This window comes from Heterocephalus glaber, unplaced genomic scaffold (assembly GCF_053883595.1).
Source record: "Heterocephalus glaber isolate CG9 unplaced genomic scaffold, H.glaber_assembly_v1.0 deba00001556, whole genome shotgun sequence".
Taxonomy (NCBI): domain Eukaryota; kingdom Metazoa; phylum Chordata; class Mammalia; order Rodentia; family Bathyergidae; genus Heterocephalus; species Heterocephalus glaber.
This window is the reverse complement of record NW_028258347.1, coordinates 3,528,946-3,550,360: the sequence shown is the minus strand read 5'-3', so window position 1 is coordinate 3,550,360 and position 21,415 is coordinate 3,528,946. Positions and strand designations below refer to the sequence as shown.

Below are 21,415 nucleotides of genomic sequence, written 5' to 3'. Positions count from 1 at the left end.
GCTCCGTCACTAACGTCACTAATGGGACCAAACGCTGATATGCAGAATCCCCACATTGATAGCTCCAGCCCAGCCCTTTCTGGACCTGGAGACCTAAGTACCCAGCAGCTGCCCAGCATCCGCTAGGGTGTGCGGCACACGGAGCGCCTGGCGGGGCCTACAAGCTCTGGACTCAGTCCTCTCGCCCTCTCCACAAGCCACACAGCCACGCACACGGCACGCTCCACTTCCGGTCCACCCACACCCCGTGTTCTGCTTCCCAAGCACACCTCTCTGGGTCTGCTTTCTGCACACGTCCCAGCCGCCTGTCTGACCCTGACCGCCACCCTCTGCTCTCCCTCAGACTTCATCTCCTGCTTCCTGTCTCCCCGGGGGCAGCCACAGCTAGCATTCTGCGCCTCAGGCCACATGGCGAAGGCCTCCACCATGAAGGCCAGGTGCTTCCCCTGAGGCAGGATGGATTTCAGACTGACTTCCAGGCCGCAGGCCTGACCCCAACCCTGCTGCTCCTTCCTGCCCGTCTCTGAGCCCCTTGCGTACGGCCGGACTGGAGGGCTCTGCAGGTTGCCCTGGCTCCTCTCTCTCGCAGGTCTGAGCAGTGGCCCCTCACCGCCTGCTCCCTGCTGCCCAGGCTGTGCCTCAGGGCTGCCCTGTGCCGCGCCTGCAGCAAGTCTGAGGAGGCACGAGTCACACCCACACTTCTCTGCCGTCTCTCAGCTCACAGTGCACTCTGACAGGGCCAGAGGTGCAAGTCCCTGGTGACTCACCACAGTGGCCTGCACTCTGGGAGTGGAAGACTGCAGAGTCAGTCAGCGAAGGAATCGCCTCCTCGTGGTGACCCCGGCCACACAGGCCACGCACAACGCTGACTTTGCCCATCCTCTTCCATCCTTGGTCTGGCTCAGTCACAGCCTCCCAAACCTTTCTCAAGAAATCACAGTCCCCCGGGGATGTAGCTCAGTGGTTCTGCTGCCTGCCTCACAGGTGCAAGGTCCCCAGTTTGATCCCTGGTACCAAAAAAAGAAAAAGAAATCACTGTCCGGTTTTTGTGGTTAGCAGCCGCACTGTTCATAACAGCTCTGTGAAGCACAGCAGGGCTATCTCCTTGTTTATAACTTTGATTCCGTTTCTGAAATTCTGATCCTAAAAATTATGGTTGGATTAAAGGCTGAAGAACCAGGTTCAGGAGAGAAGAGCCTTTAAACTCGAGTCCATTTAGTGAGGGTGCAGAGGAGGACTTCATTCCCACTGTCCATGTCTTGCACTGCTCAGGTGGCAAATTACAGCAGAAGAAAAATAAATGCAGGCTGGTGAGGGAAGTGAGTATTTACATGGACAAAGCTGGGGGAGAGGGAAATACACGTCCACATATGTTGATCTCTGACTGCAGAAGACCCCTTGAACGCTCGCTCCTACGTAACTCTTAATAGCAATGTATTTAATCAATCATTAAAAACAAGAAAAAAAATCTGATGATGGCAGAAATAGCAATACAGTGGATCCTTGAGTTACAACTGACCTGACATGTGAACAACTTGAGTTACAACAAGAATTTTAGTTTGAACAGAAGACCAAAGTCTTGAGTTACAACCCAAATGCCAGCTGCTTGTGCTTCCAGATGATCTCAGACACAGATTTAACCCTAAAGAGCTCTGGAAGGAGCAGGACAGCATCCGCTCCTGTGTGGGGTTCACTGAGAGGTCCTGGGTCAGGGTCTCTCTAAGGACACTGAGCTCTGCCTGTGTGCAGGAGAGAGACGCGGAAGGCTGTGTAGGAGCCCGAGGCTTCACTGACCTACTTGAGTTACAACCAGCCCTTGAGGCGAATTGAGTTCATAAGTCAAGGGTCACTGTATTTAACCGTAGACTGGAGACGTCTAAAAGGGTAGGAGCCCTAGCTTAACTACTGCTCCAGGAGCAGTGCTGAACTGTTGCCCCCTGAGCTAGTGCCGTGCCTGATAAACAAACGACAAAGCAGCCTTGAACGCAGCGCTGTAAGCTGCCCAAGGTCGGGGCTGTCCCATCACCTCTGCACTGTGCACTGTGGGCCACATGGTGGCCACCACTCACGCCTGGACGGCACCGGGATAAACAGATTCCTGGGGCACGTCAACACCCCAGGGCAGGGCCGTGTACCGGGAACACTTAGCCGAGCGACAGCCGGCACTTGAGATCAGATCGGCACACAGGTTTCAGGGGCCGCTCAGGCTCCTCTCCCTGGGCTCCGGGTCCCAGGAGAGCCCCGTGGTCCCGGGCACACGCAGCCGGCCCCCGAGCCCCACATCTGCAGTGCTGACGTCACCACCACATCCCGAGCCCCGCGCCCGGGCCCCGCCGGATTCTGGGGTCTCCTGCAGGTGCCGCTGCGCTCCCTGGGCGGTGGCCCTGCCTCTGCTCTTGCCGGCTGCGGTGGAGCTGGGGCCACCAGCCTGCAGCCTCCTGCTGTGTGAGTGGGCTCTGGCCCCAGGGCTGTGCTGGGCGCCTCCCTCTGGGGCGGGCTCCTGCTGTGGCCCAGGGCCCCACAGGGAACCAGGGTCTGTGCCGGCCACGTCCCAGCAGCCACCCCTCCACACCTCTGACCGTGAGTTTGGTCCGGTTTGGTCCAGCGTTCCACAGCACGGGTCTGCAGCGCACAGGGATTCACTCGGGGAGGGGTCAGGGCCTACAGAACCCACCCTCATTCCTCCTATCCCTCCCCATCCCGGTTCCCCTTCCCACTTGCAGGAGATCTACTTCCTGTTTCCTGTCGCCTGCTCACTTCCTTAGAGATTCACTGACACTGTGGTCTCCAGGTGCCTTGAGTGGAGGCCTCGGCCCTGGCTCCTGAGCGTCCCTGGGAGCCCAGCTGAGGAGAGATGAGCCCACGCGTCCCTCAACCATCCCTGCAGGGACGGGGCTCCTGGAACCCTGACTGCTGTCTCGAAGAGCCTGTGCCCAGGTCAGTGACTGGCTGAGGGCAGGAGCTCAGTTGCTGGCCATCAGCATTTCGGGTCTTAGCAGCAGCTCCAGCCTCATTTGGAAATTTGAAGCAGCAGTGGCCTTTCTGTCCCAGCTGAAACAGAAAACTGTGGTCCCGTCTTCTGTCAGGAACAGAGCTGGGCGGCACTAACTGCTCTGAAGCCCATTGAGGCTCTGGCCAAGAGACGCTTGGAGTGGTGAAGGAAGAAACACGCCTCCACTCAGGGTCACTTAGGGTTAAAACCTTCGACTTGTTTCATTCACTTTCTGTATATCCATGGGAGGCTTAGAGTCCAGTGCCCTTTGCTGAGTGCTGGGGTTATCAAGATAAAAGGAAAGGGCTGCATAAAGGAGATGGATTTATAAAGTAAAACTACAAAATGACAAGTTCTAGGGTGAATTTTCCAAGAAGTTTCAGTATTCAGGTAGATTTTCCTCTGGTTACCCTTTGCCACCTGTGAGAAATGCAGGAAGCTGCAGCAGGGAGCTACTGGTGAGCTGCTGCTACTGGGGATCATTAGAATAAGAGAGACGTGAAGCCCGGATTAGACAAACTGAGGGAAAGAGCAGCAGAAACAGGAATGGGGTCAGGGCTACTTCACAGAGGAGCTGCAGAAAGGGAAGGAAGCAGAAGCACTCAGCCGACTCGGGCAGGCGTTTGAGGCCAGCCTGGCCGGCACTGGGGGACCTTGTCTCAAAAAACAGAAGGAAAAATGAAAGATCCAGAAATAAAAACAGAGAACATAGGTACTTCCTGTTACCAACGTGCGACAAAACAAAATGGAGAGATGGGTCTCATCTCCGAGAAGAGTGGACAGTCGGCTGAATAAATTAGCTAAGGGCACCGTCCTTCATGGGCAGGTAGAAGTCTGGAACAAGAGGGCCCCTGGACTAGGGCTTCCCAGCTTCTGCAGGTGATGGATTCTCTTTCATCCAAACCCCTTGATTCAGAATCGTTAGTCTCATTTCTCTCTATGCCTCCTATGTACAGATTTTCATAGTGTTTCCTGAGCTCTGTGCTCACTATTATTCAGGGCACCCAGAATTATTTGAGGCTTCTCCTTAAAAATGAAGAATTCAAGACAGCAAAGGTGGTGCTCTGCCCAAGTGTGCATGCCAAGCGCGCCCGGCCCGGAGCTGCCGGCCTGCCTGTACCTGAGGCCGGTCCTGCAGACACCTGACAGCCACCCTGATCCATTTCTCAAAGCACAGCTTTGGAAAATGATGCTTCCAGGCCTAAGGACACTGCCTAAGAAAGCTCCAGAAAGGTCCTCGGCTCGATGAGTCTTCCTTACTGGTCAGTAAGTCTGGTCTCAGCGCCACCCCAAGTACTGAGGATCCCGAGTTTAACAGTCTTCGCCTTCTCCTGGCAGTGGAAATGTCCTCATCAGCTGTGTCTGTAGGGGATCCAGAAGAACACACCAAGCAGACGCAACAGGCAGGGGAAGCTGGGGAGCCCACTTTTCTCGCCCAGGTCACAGGGAAGCACTTTTTCTGGCAGAGCTGCGCTCCCAGAGGCAGAGGCATGTCACAGCCGGGGCCCCACAGGAGCGCCAGCTCTCCACATGGGCCATGCTGTCAGGCAGCCTCCTCTTGCGGCTTCCTCCACCCACAGAGAAGGCGCTGTTTCAAACAGCCTGAGCTGTTGTAGCCTTGGAGGGTCCTGCATCGGGCTACCCACCCGACGCGGACCTGCGGCCCTGTCTCCCAGCCCGGCCCACTCTGGCTCTGCTCGAGATGGAACCAGCCTGGAACTTCCCCAGAGGTCACTGCCGCTCAGAAGCCTTCCTCCCTCATGCAGGGCTGGCTCCGGTCACCGGGCCTGGCCAGGACACCATCCTCGGCACCCGGCCTCAAGCTGTCCACCCCACACCTGCTTTTATCTGTGTTTTCTCCAGGCTACCCATCGCTGGCACAGTTCCTTTCCAACTCTGTGAACCTGAGTCCCTTGATAATGATGTTGAGTTGGAAGCCAGCCTGCCTGGTCCACTAATTCAGCCCAGGACTTGGGACAGGGTTTCTGCTGCTCCAGCAATCCCGCCACACTCAAAGACCGATTCTGTGCTAGCCAAGCAACACTGCATCCATTCTGCATTCAAAATGTAAGGTTCCCTGCAGAGAATTTTAAATATACAGGGAGCAGAATGCCACATCAACACAGCACTTGCGTGTCCTGTCTCCGCTGCCTTTCTCCCTCGTGATGATGCTTATTTGATCTCCTTGGCATTCTCGGTGGCTCTTTAACCAGTCTGTATGTGATGATAACTTGCAGCAGAAAGATCTAAGGAGAGCCACAGCCAGCCAGGGACATTAGTGGTCACCAAGGCTCCTGGGCCACTGGCTTTTGTCATCGTAAGCAAATGAAAGCTCAGGACCACCTATTTAGCCTTTACTTCTCAATGGCACAAGCACCACAGTACTACTTTACTATTTCAGACAATGATTTGCAGTGCAAGTCACTGCCAGCACTGCGACAAGCCAGTCAGTATCTCGGGAAAGAAGGCTTCCTTCTCCCATGCACGCCCTGTGGATGTCAGGAGCCCTGCTGGGGTCAGGACCCAGCGAACCCCTTACCCAGGACTCACAGCGGCTACCTAGTCATAGCACTGCACTTCCTTTCTCCTCCAACATGAAATACGGAGTACGGTTCTACTAGCTTTTTAAAAATTCCAGAAAGAAGACGGGAACCGGTGGAACTTGTGCGTTATTCTCGCCACACACTCATTTGAAGGGCAGTAGCGACTTCGGAGGATGTGGCTGGGGTGCTGTTTGTTTTCATCTTTCCAACACAGTAGAAGTGAAGGATCATGTCTGTTTTGGGGAGAAAACCTCTAGATATACAAAGAAGAATCTATTCGTCATTTTTATATGGAAAACAGAGAGGAGAGAGTAATTATGCTGCACAAAGGTTTGGATCACAGGAAGGGAAGAGAATAAAATAAATAGATCACATAAAACATGCGCACACTTTCCCTGATTCAGGACGACTGTCACTACGTGGTACCCAGGAAAGACACGTTTTTCATGATTGTGCATCTTATCACAAAGCAAAAGTCGTATTAATGAGAAGGCACCCTGCTAATCACCTCCTGGGAGAAATCGGAGCTCTCAGGAAGACAGAATATCTGTGCTACTAAGTGTCTCTTCCCCCTTCACGCAAAGAGGTAGCACCTGTGTAGCTGGTTCCCTGCTGTACAGGGATGTGGAAGAACACAACATGGAGCCCAGTCTTGGAGAACTCCACAGAAGACTCTTTTCAAAGTTTCCTAAGTGACAAACTGCCGTGACTCTGCACGTGTGACCCAAGCACACAGCGCTTGTGCTGTGCCAGGGTGCAAAGGGACAGGCAAATGTGGCTCAGAACATGAGCAGGGTTTGACTGCAGAAGCCTGACGCCGATGAGGAGTGGGTCCTGGACTCCAAACAGCATCTGACTGAAGCTAGGATGCATAGGCCGAAAACTGTCTTGTGAGACGTGTCTGTCAGCAGGCAAGACTTTACTGCTTCTGCAGATAGAATATTTCCCTTTATGTATTTTATTATATCTATTTTTGTATAACAATGCAGCAGAGTTTATGTTTAATAGTTCTTTCCATGTGTGGATTTACTATCTAGTCAGTAAACCTCAGAACATATTTTAGAAATGGTCTGAATAAATGTTGAAACAATTTCATTGCTTTCTTAAAAGTTATATCTTACTATAATATTGCAAGGTGGTACTCAAACAAAACATAAAACTCCGGAACTCTCCAGCAGAAACACATGAAGCCAAACACATGAAATTAAAGATGAACAAGGACACTTGAATTCAGTTAAAAGTACATGAATTAATCCTATAAACGGCTTTCCCTGGGCGATATACACACACATGATAAACACAGGGAGATAATCGGGCTGCAAAGTGGGCAGAAAGTAACACGTGCATACTGGAGAGTGAGAAGATGCAGCCTTCTCTACCAACGCACACAGGGGCTCATTCTCTAACATGTGTGGATGACAACACAAACGCACATGCGCGCACACACATGCGCGCACACACACGCTCCTTCCACAGAAGACTCCCTCCCCCACAAAGACAGGCTGAATTACTTCCTAGCACATCAGAGTGCGACTGAAAGAAACACCAGGCCAAGAAGCACAGACAAGGGTTTAAAATTGTGGGCTTCCACCCTCCCCAAGTGCATACTTTCGGTGCCACAGGGGCTAGACACAGAGATACTTCCAAGAGTGTCAAGGAATAAAATTCTCCAGATGAACTAGGTAATAACAAAAACTATTCATGCATAGTTTTACTTAGATTACTGTCTCATAATAACACAGGTAATACTTTTGCCATATTTTGAGATAAAGTAAGGCAACAGAGGCTATTACAGAAAAACACCAACTGAACACTTGTAAAATTTTCTAACAGATTGAAAAAGAATTACCTGTCACAAAGAAACGATTAAGTACTAGGGACCCACACTGCTAAATTAACTTCATCCTGATATGAATTTGGCAAGATGATGGGTGTCAGCTTTTCTGAGTCAATACATCAACTCAGTCAGCGTCGTGAATCTGGAGAGTGCCGTTCATACCACTGGAGTTGTTTATTAACTCTCCTCCAACACACCTAGCGGGAGTGCTGAATCCCGGCAGTTCACACAGGCACCGGCTCCTGTGGACATGGAGTTTACTCTGCCTGCTGAGCAAGGCAGGAGTATCACTTCAGAAGCCAAGCACCCTGCCAGGGAAGTCGGCCAGGACCAGCAGCACCTGTTACTCTATCAGAGCCAAGATTCTTTGTATCACAGAATAGTTAAGTCTCTGCTCATCACTGTGTCAAAGTTAATAAACATGATCCCAGGTCTTATTATCCCATGAATTAATAAATAAACATATAAGTCACTATGTTCAAACTTTTAAACAATCCTGATAAAATGAACTTCTTTTCAATGGCTTCCTCTGTAGCTCTCGCCCACCTTGGTCAGGAAAAGAGGAGCCACCCCAGGGGTAGTGTCCTCTGCTCAGACCAAATGCTCTCCTGCTGTGGGGGCTCTTTCTCCAGGAGCCCTGCCAACGCACACTCCTTGCTTCTATCCAACCTGAAGCAGCAGAACCCAAGAGCACTCTTCTAGGAATGTCTGCTGTTGGCACTGCAAATTTCCTGCGTCTGGAAAACTGGGGAACCACATAACTGACTGGAAATAGGGAGACTTTACAGGGGTTAAAACATAAGGTGACCCTGATAGAGAAAAGTTTTAGGTAGCTTAGTAGACTAACTGTTAAGGTAGTTATTAAAGCAAAATAGGTAGTGTATCCCTTTAAAACTTGCCTAAGCCTGTTGCTCTGGTTGTTTGAAGTGATATATGATTCTTTTCCCTTGTAGCCCTCCTTCAGATAATGTCTTAAAAACAAACTTGCAAAGCTTGGGTGGATTGGTGATATATGTGCTTTAACTGTCATGTGTTTGTGCCTGTAATCAGTGATAGAAACCACCTGTGTCTAACCATTAAGCAGAAACTGGAATTTTGTTTGCTCAGCAAAGACCACTAGGGAAGAGATAATGGCTAAAAAGGAAATGCTGAACAAAAGGCATGCAGACACTGACCAGACCAGTTTCTGGTGGTCCTGCCTGCTTGCAAGTAAAGCCTTTGTTATTTTACCCGAATTCTGTGTCTCTGTGCATTTCTTCCCACGATTTTCCGGAACATTTGGTGCGATGGCCAGGAATCGGGAATAAAATAGCCTTTTGGGGCATTGGCCCAAAACCCACCGGAGGGAGCGGCTCTCCCTCTCCTCGAGAGGAAAGGTGTGCCCCTGGGACTGACTTCCTAGGCTTGCCAACAGGACATGGAGACCTGCTCACTGGCTGAGGATTGCCCGAACCCGAGATGGAGGACAACAGAAGGAGTGCTGCTGCTGCTGGTGTCTCCTCTGTCTCTTTCCTTTGCTGGGTGAGAAACCCTGGGAAACCCCTAGTCGGTAACTTTTGGTTTTGCTTTGGTTTCATTTTGTGAATTTGTATTTTGTAACTTTGGGCAAATACAGCACAAGGAGCCTGATCACCCCTTGTGCTTTGCCATTTGGGGAGGTAGCTTCTTCCATTTGTTTTTGTTATCGTTAGGGGGTCACCAGGAGGGAATGTGATAACTTCTGAATAAATGTGTGAATGAAAGAGTTCTGGAAAGTCAGTGGGACGAGCTGTGGAACCAAGACAGAGGGAGGAAGCGCTTGCACTTAAAGAGTCCTCCCCGAGTCGCAGAACTTGTGTGTGGTCTGTCTTTTGGTTCTGTGGTTGCGTTTAACAAAGGCACAATGGTGAGCTTACACAACAGCCCACCTTAGCCTGAATGGACCTTAAAGTGACCGAGAGGCCTGTAGCCAGGCAGGCGAGCGAGTGGGTCACTTTCGAGCAGCCACCCCACCTTTGTTTGTCTTGCGTCTCTGTACAAGGGCACCCACCCACACACCAACACTCTGATTGGCCGATCGTGGGGGCAGAAACATCTCGTCCTACTGTTTTGGAATGCATGCTTAGGAATTTTAAGAAAGATTTTACTGGAAATTATGGTATTAAGATGAAACTCAAAAAACTTAGAACCTTTTGTGAGTTAGAATGGCCCATGCTTTGTCCAGCTTGGCCAACTGAGAGATCCCTAGATGAGGGTCTCATCTGGTCTGTCTGGCTCATAGTCACCGCCCCTGGATGGGAACATCCAGATCAATTTTCCTATATTGATTTATGGCTCGAATTGTGCCACAGAATGCCTCCTTGGCTTCATATGTGTGCCCTAGAAGCAAAAAGCAATATCCTGGTCCTCTGTCAGAAAGGGGACAATGCTGGGGCCAGGGATTTAGCTCAGTGGTTCTGGTAGCTGCCTTGCAAGCACAAGGTCCTGAGTTCAATCCCTGGTACCAAAAAAAGAAAAAAAGAAAGGGGACAATGCTGAAAAGGAAACGGTCCTTTCAGAGCTGGACCGAGAGAATTTAGACTTTCCCCCTCCTTTTGTGTTGCTAAATTCACAGGTGTGGAGGAGGCAGGGACAAAAACATGAGAACTGCTTGGCTTTAGTGCACCAGAGGGTGCGTGCTGTGGTCAGACTCAAGGGAGGATTGAATAGGGCTTACACTCAAATTGGAAGAAAAAAAACTGAAAAGAGAAAATAACTAATGGATTGAAAACAGCTAAGAAAGTTCTGAAGAGCATAAAACAAAGCCAGAGAAAGTATAACTGTGCTCTACTAGACATAAAGAAATTTTACAAGAAAAATCAAGTTACAAATTTTAGCTAATTGATAGATGTATCTGTGTTTCAGTTTGAGTTGATGTTTAATTGTTGTGCTTAAAATATTTCTTGTTCATTGCAAATTCTTCAACCGTAATTATAGAGTTAACTTGCTCTTTTCTGTACTTTGTTGATAAAAACTCAAGGTTACTACCATTCTATTGGCAGCCAACCAAGTTTAAAGTGTAACAATCTGAGAACAAAAAAAGGGACACTTTACAATTTTAATAGCTAAAGACAAGTTTGTGGTAAAAGGTCTATAGTAAGTGAGATAAAAAATATTAAAAAGCTGTAAGTAAAAGAGATACAATTTTGATATAAAAATTTTTTGTATGTTTGTCTTGTTAGGAAGATAAAAAGAGATATACAAGACCAGAAGGCTTAGGTATGTCAAAAGATGTGCAGAAGTGATTTATCAAGAAAATATGTATGTTTGTTTGTTGGTTTCAAGTTTGTTATGAAAAGTTTAAATATGTTTACATTGGTTGTCATCAAAGGGTTAAATTCTAAATATGTTACTGTAATATATGTACATTGGTCATCTTCAAAGGGTTTAAGAGCCAACAGGTTACAATATGACCTCCTCCTTTATAGTGAGTTAAAAAAAAAAAAAAAGGCTGTTGGGAAAAGGCATGAATATGTCAGACCAAGGTGCAGTATTTGAGATTTGACTTTAAAAAAAGGGACAAAGGAGGCTAGGACCAGAGAAAAAGAAAGTCATTTATTCTCTGCCAAGACCCCTCCAAAATGCTTCAATTATTTGATTCCATCTTTGCTACCCATCGTCCTAATTGGGAGGACTGTAAAGAACTTTGTAGAACTTTGTTAACCTCTAAAGAAATGCAGAGAGTTTTAGGAGAAATTCAAAAGATTAATGCCCCTAGGATTTTGGGAGACATGCAAAATACACATGCTTGGCATGAACATCAGTTTCCAGTAAATGTGCAGTCTGATTAGAATCCCAATACCCCAGCAGGCCAGGAAAGCTTAATTATTGGAAGGCCCTTCTGGGAGGGATACAAACCATGAGTAAAAGACCTACAAATATGATTAAAGTGTCAGAGACACAGCAGGAGCCCGATGAGAGCCATGAGAAATTTTATGAGTGGCTCTACAAGGTCTACAGAATGTACACACCATTTGACCCTGCTGTTCCTGATAATCATCAGTTAATCAATATGACCTTTGTAACTCAGTCAGCTTCAGATATTACAAGGAAGATTCAGAAGCAAGAAACTTGGGAGGGCATAAATATAACACAACTGTTGCAATTAGCTAGGAAAGTGCATGTGAACAAAGAGTCAGCGAGAGATAGAGAATGAGCAAGGAAGGAAGATGACCAAGATAAGAGGAGGGCCAAGTACATAGAAGTGGCTATGGGAGCCTAGGAAGAGAGAGAAAAAGAAAGACAGGGAACAAAACCAGAGGGAAAGCAGAAGAAAGCCTTTAGATGTGAGGATTTAGAGTTTGACCAGTGTGCATATTGTAAAGAGAAAGAACACTATAAAAACAAGTGCCCAAAGCTCAAAGAAAAAAAAAAGCCGGAATTAAAGGAAAGAAAGGACATTGTTGCACATTGCCTGTGATGGAAGACAGTGACTGACACAGACTGGGCTCGATGCAGTTAGGCCCCCACAAGCCCATGGTCAATATAATGATTGGGGGCCAAAATATGTCTTTTATGGTAGACAGTGGAACAGAGCACTATGACTTACTGTTATGCAGCCCAACCCAAGAATAGTGCTGGGAAGGCACCAAAGGGTAGTTGCTGCACTTACAGGAAGCCGGATATAAGGTATCATGGAAGAAAGCCCAGATTTGTGGACAGTATGTTAAATATTTAGGATTCCAAATAATGCAGGGCATGAGTTACCTAGGAAATGAAAGAAAACAGGCTATTAGTGCCATCCCTGAACCCCAAACAAAGAAACAGCTGAGAGAGTTCCAAGGGGAGGCAGGCTTCCGCAGGATTTGGATTCTGGGTTTTGCCGAAATCTCTAAACCCCTTTATGAAGTCCTAAAGGGAAAGGAGGAGGATCATCTACTTTGGACTATAGAACAAAAGAAAGCTTTTAAGAAACTAAAATTGACTTTGGCAGCCACCCCAGCCCTAGGCACACCAGAGGTAAAGTGGTCTTTTACTCTATATGTGACTTGAGAAAAACCATGTGGCCCTTGGAGTGTTAACCCAAGAAGTAGGCCCATGGAACCAACCAGTGGAATACTTGTCTAAAATTTTAGATCCATTAGCAAAAGAGTGGCCTCCTTGCCTTTGGGCTTTAGCAGCCTCAGTTTTGTTAATTCAAGAAGCAGACAAGCTAACTGTAGGACAGGAACTGATAGTGCAGGTTCCACATGCAGTCCTAGAACTGCTGAACACAAGAGGGCATCGATAGCTCTCAAATAATCAGGTTACTCAGTACCAAGCCCTTGTCTGTGAGAACCCCCATTTACAGTATATTCCTGTAAAAACTTTAAATCCTGCTACCTTCTTGCCCATGGTGACAGGCCCTCCCATTCATGACTGCTTGAGTGTCACCAATGAGCTCTTTTCCAGCCACCCAGACCTGCAAATGACACCCTTGTCTGATGCTGACCTCGTTCTTTTCACGGATGGGAGCAGCTTCATGGAAGATGGAGTTCATCATGCTGAACATGCCGTAACCATGAAGGATGAGGTGATCTTAGCCAGGCCCCTTCCTTTTGGCTGGTTGGCACAACATGCTGAGCACTGGGCACTCATACAGGCACTCCAATGGGCAAAGAGTAAGAAGGTAAATACATACACAAATTCTCGCTATGCATTTGCTACATTGCACATTCATGGCATGATTTATCGAGAGCGAGGTCTTCTCACAGCAGAAGGGAAGCAAATTAAAAATAAACAGGAAATTGTACAGTTGCTAGATGCAGTGTGGGAACCTAGCAAAGTCACAGTAATTCATTGTCCAGGACATCAGAAAGGCAAAGACTTCATTACACAGGTAATAATAAAGCAGACATGGAAGCCAAGAAGGATGCCAACCAAAAACTACAAATGGCCATGCTAACATGGACAGAAGCTGCACGACAAAGTGCTCAAAAGCCACAGATTTCTATAATATATTCAGACAAGAAGAATATCTGGGCTAAAGAACAGTGTGCAGAGAAACAAGGAGACATGTGGGTACTTCCAGAAGGGAGACTAGTTATTCCTGAAGCTTCATCCTATTACTGGGTAAAGTGGTATCATGAGTTAACACATGGAGCCAAGACTGCATTACAAAAGCTACTAGAGAAATATTTTTACATCCCTCATGTGGCTGCTCTATGTGAACAGGTATCTCGGAGATGTCAGGCCTGCCAAAAGATAAATCCTACCACAGGACCGAAACCACTCCCAGGAATCCAAAGAGCTAGGACTAGTCACTTTGAAGATATCCAAGTGGATTTTACAGAATTGCCACCCTGTAGAGGCTATAAGTATTTGTTAGTTTGCGTTTGTATGTACTCTGGATGGACTGAGGCCTTCCCTACTCGAACAAAAAAGGCTTCAGAAATGTGTCAAGTGTTGTTAAGGGAAATTATTCTTCACTTTGGCCTCCCATTCTCTATGGGAAGTGACAATGGACCAGCCTTTATAGCAGATACTTTGCAAACTTTGGTTAAAATGCTACCCTTAAATGATATTTACATACTGCATATAGGCCACAAAGTTATGGGAAGTAGAAAGAATGAATAGAGCTATCAAAAGTACATTAACAAAGTTTTGTTTAACTACACAGGGACCATGGATAGATTTGCTTCCTATGGCCTTACTGAAAATAAGGAACACTCCAGGCCATATGGGATTCACCCCTTATGAAATATTGTTTGGAAGGCCCCCTTGCATACTTAAGAGATTTTACAGGTAACCTCACACAATTAGGAACCTCTACTATGGAAGTGTAGGTGTTAGAATTAGGAAAAACATGTAACCATATACAAGGTCAGTTGAGAACAAAGGAAGGCTTACCAACTATGACTCCTGCACACTTGATTAAGCATGGTGATTTAATTTATCTTAAAAGTTGGAAAAAGATGCCCTTACAACCCAGATGGGAAGGAACGTATGTTACACATATGGTTACTCCCACAGCTGTCAGGGTCACCGAGATCCAACTATGGATTCACCACTCCCAAGTAAAGAAATCCCACACCGAGGCCAACACTGAATGGTAGAAAAGACAACGCACTCAAAGCCTTGCCCTCACCACTCCGGAGGGTGGTGAGTCAATGCATGGCTAAAGAATGGGAGCACCAAGAAAAGCAACATGGGCTCTTGTGCTATGCCAGACCACCATTGCTCTGTTTCTTTGTTTTTGAACTGCAGGTGTTTAAGCCTAGTGATGAAAAGTTTGATGAACAATGTGACTTTTTAAATGGTAAATGGGAACTGGAAGGCTATCCATTTACAATGTTCTTTGATGCCTGCCCAAAAGAATATTAGGGGGGGCCTGGGGTAGCTTCTGACTGTGGGGGCTATTCTAATGAGAAGTTATATTGCAAAGAAAAAACAAGGGTCTGGCTCAATGACTTGGATGTAGCGCATTCTGGCAATTGTGATAATTGCAAACAGGGTCAATGTAATCATATATCTATGTATATGTCAGCCTCATGGACTCCTATTTGGTCACAAGGAGTAGTGTATCACACTTATATAGGGCCCCAAAAGATAAAACAGTGGACATTACAAATCAAAAAGATATGAAAAACTGATCCCCCTGAAATAGGAAAGACCCTTGCCCTCCAAGAAATCCAAGCCATGCTAAAAGGGCATTCCCAAAATTATATGGGAATAGATACGATAAATTTGATTAATAGCACCCATACATTGCTCATGCAGACAGATGAGAAGTTGGCATCAGATTTTTGGTTATGTGCCCCTTTAAATCTGATGCCTTTTGAAGCTATAGGAATCTATACCAACCTAACTCTTAGTACCACTAGGACAGCTATGCATTCACTTCTGAAATATCCTTCTAGGGTTATTGGAAATGGAACATGTTTTCTCAGGGGGACAAAGAAATAATGGGATAAATAATACTTGTACAAGTTTGGTCTTGTTGAAAGAAGAAAACAATTATGTGGCACCTAATGGGACCTTTTTCATTTGTAAGGATGGAGTGTACAAGGTGATCTTGGGAAAAATCACCACAATATGTGCTCTGGGAATTCTAATCCCAAATTTATCTGTTTACACTCCAACAGCCATAAGGAGGGAATCTTTACAAATCATCTCCCCAGTGCAATTAACTCAAACAAAGAGAGACCTAGCAGTGCTGCCCACCCTAGCTGGCCTTGAAATCACAGGAAGTTTTGCTCTAGGAGCAACAGCCATTGGCCTAGGACAAAAACAGTATATTTCACTGGGACAAGAAATTAGAAAAGATCTTGAGGAAATTTGAGATGCCCTTCAGGCCTTAAAAACCCAGCTAGATTCTCTAGCCAATGTTGTGTTAAAGAATAGGTGAGCTCTCACAGGCAGAAAGGAGGGACTTGCTTATTTCTCAGAGAAGAGTGTTATTATGCTAATAAACTTTGTACAGTGCAAGAATCACTAGACAAACTAAAAGATCAGATCAAAGCTCTTGATAATGAATTTGGTACAGGAGAGCCATCTTATGGAATTAACTTTAACAGGATGGGAAACTTGGATAGGACCTTTTCTGAGTCCCTCCTTGTTATAATATTAATATTAATGTCTGGTCCTTGTGTCATCCCATGGATTTCAAAATTTATACATCAGTGCATTGCTGCAGCTCAACACTATCAAATGATAGTGTTAAGAAACGTAGATTACCTGGACAAAACTTATAATGGATAGAAGAATTATCCCGAAATAAACAGAGGAAGGAATAATAAAGAAAATTTAGGTAGCTTAGTAGACTATTAAGGGAATTATTAAAGCAAAATAGGTAATGTATCCCTTTAAAGCTTGCCTAAGCCTGTTGCTCGGGTTGTTTGATTGTTTAAAGTGATATATGACTCTTTTCCCTTGTAGCCCTCCTTCAGATAACATCTTAAAAACAAAGCTGCAAAGCTTGGGTGAGTTTGTGATACATGTGCTTTAACTGTCATGTGTTTGTGCCTGTAATCAGTGATAGAAACCACCTGTGTCTAACCATTAAGCAGAAACTGGAATTTTGCTCAGCAAAGACCACTAGGGATGAGATAATGGCTAAAAAGGATATAAAAAGGAAACACTGAACAAAGGGTGTGCAGACACTGACCAGACTAGTTTCTGGTGGTCCTGCCTGCTTGCAAGTAAAGCCTTTGTAATTTTGCCTGAATTCTGTGTCTTTGTGCATTTCTTTCTGCGATTTCCCAGAACAACTCCTCAAAAATGATACTGTCCCACTCTGTCTGCATGGAACATGCTCCTCCCTTCCCTCTCAGTAGTTTTGGAAACATTTGCCTTCTTCCAGGACTAGAACAGCTTTTATGTCTTCCCTGCAATAGCCTCATGCCAAGAACTTTTACTGCACTTGCACACGACACAAAATTGACACATTATACTTACTAGGAAGATCCCGCCCCTCTACACAGGGGCTCAGACTGCTCTCATTCCTCATCCATCTACTCCCTACCCTCTCCCATACCTGGGGTGGCTCGGGGGCTTTCGGCCCAGGATTTGGGCTGTGGCCGCCTCCCCAGGCAGCGTTGTCCTGGTGGGGAACTCTGCGGTGATCGAGCAGGGAGGGTCTGTGCCCTCTAGAACTGCAGTTCTACTGGATGACATATGGGATAAATGAACAATAAAGAAACTGCACAAGCTATCACAGGAGAAATGGAAAAGGGGAGCAGGACTCAGACTGCAGGGACCACAAGAATCCCCCGCTCCACCTGCCAGTGACCTTGTACACCTGCTGGGGACAGGAGACAGGAAGGCAGCATCATCCAGCCCCACCCAGATCTACGGAGCCTGACCGGACATTTAACGAGGCCCCTCGTGGCTGACTGACCGTGGTGTCTGTAGAGCCTGTGCCCGCCGACCAGGGTCCCCGCCCCGAGGTGCCCTGTCTGTATCGGCCCCTCAGCCTCCGGGAGGTGAGTGTGATTCCCAAGCCGCTCAGTGGGAGGGAAGCAGGGGAGGGCAGGGGCAGCTGTGGCTTCAGCCCAGGCGGCCCTACCAGACCTCGTTTCCCAGCTCACACTGCCTGGGGTCTGGAGGGGTTGTGGAGGGGGCGTTCCTTGTTTTTAGTGACAACATAAACAATATAACCAGCCTTAAGTTTTCACTATTTGCTACAAAAACTCCTACAACAGAGCTAAAATGCAAATGCTGCACAGATCCAATGTCAAGCGAGCCGGGGAAGGCCAGGCTGCAGGGTGGGCAGCTCTTCTTGTCCTGCAGGCCACAGCTGCTGCTTCCCATGTGCTCGGGTGATGCCTCCACAAGATGAGAGGGCTGCCCAACATCTGCAATGCGCTCTCAACTGAGGCTTCAGGGTGGGCTCATCAGAGAAGGCCGAGCTGGGCGACACTGGTCCTGGCAAGGGCCCTGTGGACGCCACACTGCAGGGCTGGACACAGCAGCCTGTGCGGACTCTGCCCTAACCCTCCCACTCACCCTGCCTGGGGGTCCATGTGGCATGCTGAGAATCTGCATCCCAGGCCCCTCCCTGTCCAGCCCTACGGGAGGCGACTGTGACAGCAGTGTGGAATGGAAACAGCAGAACATGACTCTGCTCTTCAAGTGGAAGACCTGACTCCCAGGAGAAATCAGCCTGGCCAGAAGGACAGTGGCGTCTCGGGAGGGGAGGGAACACAGTCCCGCAGGGGCAGAGTCCTGAGCACCAGGCTGGCTGCTCCACCCAGGCCCTGCCTCGGTGTCCAGGATGCCTTTACCTGCAGCCTCCCAGCACTTGTCACTACCTGGTTTCTTTACATCTTTAGTGCATTTGAATTGGTTTGGTTTTTTGTTTTTGTTTTTGTTTTTTTTGGTACTGGGGATTGAACTCAGGACCTTGAGCTTGCGTGGCAGGAGCCTGAACCGCTGAGCTAAATCCCTGGCCCTTGAATTGTTATTTTTAAATAGTGTCAATGGGAGTCTAATTTCATTTTTATCCAAGTGTTATTATCCATTTTTCCAAGACCATCCTTTCAAGAGATTATCTTTTTTCTTACTGTATATTCTTGGCATCTTTATCAAAACTGACCAGAAACGTGTGGATTTGTTTCTGGGCTCTACGCAGCTCCTCGATCTGTATCTCACTTTTAGCAGTGCCAAGACTATAGCCTTGTAGATTTTGATACCAAATGGTTTTGTGGTGCCTCTGGTTTTCCTATTCAGTCTTTGGCGGTCCCTTAAAAGTTTTAGTGTTTTTTTACTCTTTAAAATAATGTCACTGGAATTCATATAGAGATTTCATTGCATTTCCATATTCTCTGGGTAGTAAGGGTATTTTAAAAATTAATTATTCTCATCTATGAACATGAGATTTTCTCATTTATTTGTTATCTTCCTCAATTTCTTTCATCAATGATTTAGTTTGTAGTATACAGATTTCCCAGCTCCTGGGCTAAAACTGTTCCTAGGTATTTTATTTTTTATAGCTATTATAAATCGAATTTTCTTGATATCTTTTTCAGACAGTTTGTGTGTGACAGAAATGCTGCTAACTTGGGGACGTTGATTGATTTTGTATCCTGCAATGTTACTGAATTCATTAGTTTGTTTGAACACATTTTTTGCCTTTGGGGTTTCTATATATTTAAGACGTCATCTACAAACAAAGACAACTAGTCTTCTTCCTTCCTACTGGAGGCCTTCTGTTATGCTGCTGCCTAATTTCTCTGGGTAGGATTTCTAGAGCAATGTTGAACAGCACTGGCAAAGGCAGATATTCTTATCTTCATCCAGATCCCAGGAAAAACTTTCAACTTTTCATCTCTGAGTGTGAAGTCAGGAGGCCTTTATTTCTGCTGAGGTATACTCCTCTCTGAGTAAGTTGTTAAGAGTGTTTAATCATGAAAAGAGGTAGCATTTGGTTGAATATCTTTTGCATCTGTTTGAGCACATGGTCTTTGTTTTTCATTCCATTTATAAGGCAAGTCAGATTTATTGATCTGCATATTTTGAAGCACCCTTGCATTTGAGGGATAAATTCCATTGACAGTGGTGAATGAGCCTTTCAGTATGCTTTTTTATTTTTAATTTGTTTTTTGAGAGGGTCTCGCTATGCAGTTCAGGTCTTGCTATGTATGGCCTTGAACTCACTATGTTGAGTTTTCAGGCTGGCCTCAAACTTGGTGATTCTCCTGCCTGAGCTTCCTGAGTGCTGGGATTATGGGCATGTGCCACCACACCTGGCTCAGTGTGCTTTTGAATTTGGCTTGCTCATATTTTGTTGAGGATTTCTTTATCTATGCTCATCAAAGATACTGAGCTATAATTTTCTTGTAGTGCCCTTGGTATCAGTGCAAAGCTTGCCTGTTTGCTTTTTAAAGACTTTATGTTTGGAGCAGTTCTAAGTTTACAGCAAAATCGAGCAGAAATCAAGATAGTTCCCTTCTATCTCATACCCCCACAAATGTAGAGCCTCTCCCAATACTTACATCACCACTAGAGTGGTACATGGGTTACAACTGAGGAACTTATAGTGACATAATCACCCAAAGTCTAGAGTTTACAGTAAGATTCAGCCTTGGTGTTGTATATTCAATGAGTTTAGAAAAATGTATAATGACAGATATTCCTGATTATAGAACCATTGTCCTAAAACACAGGGTATTTGACCACGGTAAACAGTGTATTTGGCCTAAAACACCCCCATACTCCATCCATTCATCCTCTCTCCCTCAATTCTCTCTTGTGGATCATGTCCTTAACGTTGCATCTGAAAATCCATTACCATACCAAGGCTATCTAGATTTTATAACCACTCATTTTTAACAAATGGAATTAGATACTAATAACCTAATCAAATTCCCTTGGTCTGAATCCTGGAAAAAAATCAAATATAAATTCAACCATTCTAATTGAGACCAGGATAAAACCACTCCAATTTGAATGAAGGGGTTTTTGGCAAAGATGTTGACAGGAGCCCAGTTAATTTTTCAGACAGACTGCCCACATTGGTGTGTAGTGATGTCGCCATTGTACAAAACCCGGTCCTCAGATGTGGGCCCCTGGAAGTGTAGTTATTGAGGCATGGAAGAAAATTTGCAAGTAGCAAGATTTCCAAGAGACTAGTACATTACAGTCAAAACGTCGGTCGTTAATTTGTACTAAGCATCACTCGTGGTTTCAAGCGGAACAGATTTCCATTGGTCTACATACGAACTAAAGATTCAGATCAAAATTACAGCTGGAAGCCTCTGGTGAAGATTCAGTCCAGCGCTGATCTCAGCAGCACACGTGCAGTGAACTCAGGGTCAGGGGCCAGGCCCAAGCCCTCTCCTCTGTCCCGCTTGGGCTGGAGCCTGTCCGTCAGGTGTTCTCTCACTGAATCGCCTGCATTGCTCTTTCCACTGCTATCAACTCTGGATTAAACTGCACTTCATCTCCTTTGCACACAGATGTCTTGCCTGGGAATCAGCCTCAGCTGACTGCTCTGCTACATGGTATTTGTTCTACAATTTACTTGTTGGAAAGGAATCTCATTTCTTTATTTCCTCTACCCTAGTGGATAGAGCTAGCTTTTCCCACTTTGTTTTCTGACAGAAGCCAGGTGAACAAGTGACAGTTTTAAAAGCTTCCAGCATCAGTTTCATTAGCTGTGAAGATTATTTATCTTCATATTAGTTTAAGGCCCAAACAACTAAGCATTAAGGAAACTATTTGCTAAAACACATTCTACTCACTACTAAAGCCACTCCTCTCAGATAGTCTTTGAAGCCACAGTGAAGTAAAATCAAGAGTGAACACACAAATCCCGCAAGTTCTAGGAGTCAGAGATTTTAGTATTTTCTCAGCTACTGAGTCTATGGTATCTGATACACATCAAACTATACGGCTGACGCTGCAGCCAGTCCAGCGCCAAGGAAAGTAACCCCGATCTGCTGTCTGAGGTGAGTTCAGGCGCATGATGAACACTGTGGAGCAGCCTTCAGGGCCAGGCATTTCCATCCCCACCTCCTGCAAGTGAAGAAACAGTGGTTCCTCAGTCTCAGAAGGCTCCCAGAGGCAGAGCTTTGCTGATTCCACCCTTCCTGTTTCCATTGCTCC

At 46.3% G+C, this 21,415-nt stretch overlaps 1 protein-coding gene across 11 annotated transcripts in view; it reads right to left on the bottom strand.

Moving 5' to 3' along the window:
- Oxr1 (oxidation resistance 1) overlaps nt 1-21,415 on the bottom strand; it is a 335,909-nt gene that overhangs the window by 180,374 nt on the left and 134,120 nt on the right. The window contains exon 1 of one of the 11 annotated variants that reach the window (XM_087190806.1): nt 768-785. The exons of the other annotated variants lie outside the window; for them this stretch is intronic. The gene's annotated coding sequence lies outside the window, so the exon portion shown is untranslated. Of the gene's footprint in view, nt 1-767; nt 786-21,415 lie in introns of those variants that run through there. 11 annotated transcript variants of the gene reach the window in all.